Source organism: Rana temporaria, chromosome 5, assembly GCF_905171775.1.
Source record: "Rana temporaria chromosome 5, aRanTem1.1, whole genome shotgun sequence".
Lineage (NCBI taxonomy): Eukaryota > Metazoa > Chordata > Amphibia > Anura > Ranidae > Rana > Rana temporaria.
In genome coordinates this window covers 260273774-260278763 of record NC_053493.1, presented here as the reverse complement: position 1 = coordinate 260278763, position 4990 = coordinate 260273774, and the positions used below count along the sequence as shown (strand labels likewise).

General features: G+C 46.1%; 1 pseudogene; it reads left to right on the top strand.

The window, feature by feature from the left end:
* Window positions 1–490: 490 nt before the first annotated feature.
* On the top strand, window positions 491–669 carry LOC120942152 (annotated as a pseudogene).
* The last annotated feature ends 4321 nt before the right edge of the window (window positions 670–4990 follow it).

Sequence of the window (4990 nt, the reverse complement as noted above, 5' to 3'; positions counted from 1 at the left end):
GCTCCTGTGATGGATGTCATACTGGTCCAATGCCGGGACGTGTGATGTCCATCTTAGGAGCCAGTCTTGCAGGCGGGACTTAATGTGACAATGGCCGGGTAAGCGGGAGATAGCCGCACTGTGTAAACCAGCGGCTATCCTCTCTCCCCGTGCTCTGGCAAGGCTGCGCTATTGGGCACTACTGTCTGATCAGGCTGAATTGATGAGCACAGGTAAGGCTGAGCTGATGGGATGGGCACTGGCGAGGCTGCATTGGATGGGCACTGGCGAGGCTGCATTGGATGTGCACTGGCGAGGCTGCATTATAAAAACAGGTGGACATGAATGGTGAGCTGATTCGGTGGTTCAATGGGCCACTTGACTGGACTTGCCCCCCAGGCTTAAGGCTGCCAGCCCTCCCCTGAGTACAAGCTTGGTGCCCGTGGATTACATGTCTTTTTTATTGATTTAAATGTGAGTACAATTAGCCGATTTTATTAATAAACTTTGAATACTTACCTGGCAGGGGAGACACCATGATCATGAAGGTGGTTCTCCCAGGGCGAGACTCGGCCATTGCACTCTAGGCCGTGGTGATCGTGGTTGTCTTCCCTGCCGCTTCTCGGCCTTTTGGCTAGGACTAGGTGTGGTATCTGTCTTTATCAGTTGTCAGCGGAGCGCTGAAGCACCTCCTACATGGGGAGGGTGGATGCAATCCAATGACGTCATTGCACCTGGAAGGATGGTTTCAGCAGGGACTACGCTGTGCTGCCCCACAGATACTAGGGGCCGGCCCATGGTTGAGTCTGAGCCATCTGGAAGGGTGCTCCTGGTGAGGATGGGTGCTGCGCTTGGTCTTGGTCTTTTTGCCGAGTTCTAGTCTGGCCTTCTGGCTGGCTGGTGTAAGTGCTATCTCTGTCAGCGATCCGGTTGGAGGAGCTGGTGATGCCCTGTATGGTGGAACGGGGTAGAACCATGCAAATCCGCCGGGTTGGCTGGCAGGGGTGGAGGGCTGCACTGGCCGGTCGGGGGTTCGGATATGGAACGAAAAGCCTATGGTGCATGTGCCCCTGGAGTGGCAGTCCAGGGGTATCTGAAGATCACTGTGTGTGAGGGACACATTGATTTAAGACACCACGGTCACTGCACCAGATACACGCTTTTTTTAGCACCTGCCTCCTGGGCCGGGCCTTTTGGCTAGGACCGGAGGAATTTTTTATTCCTGGCCGGAGGGCCTGGTCATTGTTGATCACAATGACCACTTCTTTCACTCTCCTCTTCACTATCCCTTTCCCCCACTTTATTTACTTTAAGCCTATGTTTGTCACGTTTTTGTCTTATTTTTGTTTGTGCACGTTTTGTTCACTGTGAGATTACTAGGGTGCCGGTCCTCGGGCCAGCCCTGAACGTCTTGGGAGTAGGTGGACATGGCCTTCTAGCTTAGTTCACTTGCTCTCATGGGGTCTCCCTTCGGGGAGCCCCACCTAGTACTGGGAGGGTTCTGTTTTGGCAGTCCCTCCGAGGAAGTTGGGTCCGTGTCGGCTTCGGTTGCTCGGACCACAGTACCTCAGTCCCCGTCTGGAGCCTAACGCCTAACGCCTAACACTTTGCTACAATGTAAAGTAGACAGTGTACAGCTTGTATAACAGTGTAAATTTGCTGTCCCCTCAAAATAACTCAACACGCAGCCATTAATGTCTACGCTGGAAACAAAAGTGAGTACACCCCTATGTGAAAATGTACAAATTGGGCCCAATTCGTCCGTGTTCCTGCCTGGTGTCATGTAACACGTTAGTGTTACAAGGTCTCAGGTGTAAATGGGGATCAGGTGTTTGGTGTTATCACTCTCACTCCCTCATAATGGTCACTGGAAGTTCAGCATGGCACCTCATGGCAAAGAACTCTCTGAGGGTCTAAAAAAAAGAATTGTTGCTTTACATAAAGATGGCCTAGGCTAGACCCTGGAACTGAGCTGCGGCACGGTAGTCAAGACCATACAGTGGTTTAACCGGACAGGATCCACTCACAACAGGCCTCGCCATGGTCAACAAATGAAGTTGAGTTGCACATGCTCAGTGTCATATCCAGAGGTTGTCTTTGGGATATAGACATATGAGTGCTGCCAACATTGCTGCAGAGGTTGAAAAGGTGGTGGGTCAGTCTGTCAGTGCTCAGACCTTGTGCCACACACTGCATCAAATTGGTCTGCATGGCTGTTGTCCCAGAAGGAAGCCTCTTCTAAAGATGATGCACAAGAAAGCCTGAAAACAGTTTGCTGAAAACAAGCAAACTAAGGACATGTATTACTGGAACCATGTCCTGTGGTCTGATGAGACCAAGATAAACTTATTTGGTTCAGATGGTGTCAACCGTGTGTGGAGAAAAAACAAGGTGAGGAGTGCAAAGGTAAGTGTGTCTTGCCTACAGTCAAGCATGGTGGTGGTGTGTCATGGGCTGGGGCTGCATGAGTGCTGCCGGCACTGCAGAGTTAAAGTTCATTGAGGGAACCATGAATGCCAACATGTACTGTGACATACTAAAGCAGAGCATGATACCCTCCCTTCGGAGACTGGGCCACAGCCCACAGGGCAGTATTCCAACATGATAACGACCCCCAAACACACCTCCAAGATGACCACTGCCTTGCTAAAGAAGCTGAGGGTAAAGGCGATGGACTGGCCAAGCATGTCTCCAGATCTAAATCCTATTAGGCATCTGTTGGGCATCCTCAAACGGAAGGTGGAGGAGCACAAGGTCTCTAACATCCACCAGCTTAGTGATGTTGTCATGGAGGAGTGGAAGAGGACTCCAGTGGCAACCTGTGAAGCTCTGGTGAACGAAATTTTACGTTATTGGTTATTTAATTTGTAGTGTGCCTTTACATTTACATATTTACATAACCATTTATTTGACCACTGGTTTGATATATCGATACTTGACAGCGCAACACCATCACTCTATTACTGACTATAGCTAGATGGCCATGTGTGCATGGGACCTAATGCAAGCACAAATATTATATTTTTGTTTTTGGGTTTAGATATACCTAAATACATTTTTGTTAGAATCAAGCTTTTTTGTTTTGTATGATTTCTAAGATGAATAAAAGGCAATGGTAGAATTGTAAGTTTGTGGAAGTGATAAACAAGTAGTGCTTTAAAAACACATTAGTCAGACTTTATGTAAACATCTCAAATCAGTTGACACTAAAAAAACATTGGCACTTAAATGTTTGTCACGTTGTTTGCCTTGTGACTGCACACTGTGATGTCCAATGCATTTAACCCAGTTTAAGTCTCGTTGACAATAAATGATTTTCTGCATGAAAGGTGCCCCAATGTGTAACACTATGCGTCCCCGATCAGAGATGTGTTTGTAGACATATACAAATATGCACAAATCTATCAGATTGGGATTTGTGGTGCCTACTTTCTGCATGATTGGGTGTTAGTCGGCTGCTAATTTTCCAGCATGCTCATCTGACAGACGGGGTGGCATACACAGTTTTTTAACCGGCCAATGTCTCCCGACACTCAGCCCATGTTTACAGGGCTTAAAGCCTATTACACATTACAACTTTTTTCAGTTCAACCCAGGGTGCTTAACGAAAAAAACTGACAGCTTAGGTCGGAGCTACGGTACTAACTATGCAATGTTAATACACTGATGTGCCCTGCTGTTCTATTGTGTTCTGAAAGAGGTGGGGGACCCCCAACAGAACACTCTGGCCAACCCTTTCAGTCATTGGCTGAGAGCACTGATTGGGAGCCAGCTAGCAGACCTTTTTCAGTCATGCTCCTTTGACAGAAGCCAGTCAAATGGCTGACTTCTGTCAGATCGGCTGCAGTGCACATGGGCCGAATGTCAGCCGGTTTCTATTGAAGTGGGCGACATTCAGCCTGTGTGTACTAGACTTAAGCTTATAGAGGCTCTGACCATGGCATTTTCTGAGCGTGGTCTAATCATGCCTGCAAAACTAAAATGTTGTCTGAAGTCTGTGCGCTCAAAAATACACACACTTGTTGAGCTGATGGATGAGATGTCCAACGTTGGACCAATATTGACTATAATCTTGACTGACCCATCTAATTATTGGTAAACTGCAATATATCACATTTTAGATTTTGGGTTTAATACCACTTTAAAGGACTCTGTTGACTATCAGGTGGTATTGGTGTGCCAGGAGCAACTTACCTTCAGTTTTGTTTATACAGAGCATAATAATTACAAGTATCAGTATCAGATACATTATCATGACATTAAGCGCAAACTTTTTTAGTCTATTTGGATTAATGCTCCCTAAATTGACTGTCTTGGACATTTTACAGATAGGCAACTCCTATCCTAATATTGATCAGTGGTTTCAATTATTAATAACTGCTTCAATAGGGAACAGATACGAAAACATATACCCAGAATATTTCCAAATAACTGCTCTGTCTTTATTCGTCATGTTGAAGATTTTTATATAATGTACATAGTCACGTACTGTAAATATCACATTAATATTGTACTTTTAAGTTAACAAAGGGAGTAACTCAAACAGTACATAGGTGGGTTGATGTCTTAACAGGGTTTAAGGAATGTGAGTACATGACAGAAGAGTTAATATGGTGCCAAGGGCATTGGTACAGAGAACAAAGCATATAGTTTTAAATTTCTCTTACATGACCAATCCCCTGTTGAATATTCTATTAGGTCAGATTGTGTCCATGGTTCACTTTATTTATCTGCCAGGAACCAAGTTCTTATAGTTTGGCCAAAGATGTACCTAAAGCGCAACTATACTCACCTTGAATCAAGCAATGCGCCATCTCACCGTTGGCCGCTGACATCTTCGGACAGCTGGCTTCCGGTTCTCAATCGCCGGCAGCTGTCATTGGCAGGGCCGAGATGACACATACTTGGAAGTTCCATCAGATTTAGCTTTTCTGAATTACTGCAGTGAGCTCAGCATGCACAGCTTACTGTATGGGGTGGACAGTTAGTTAAAGTGGAGGTTCACCCGAAA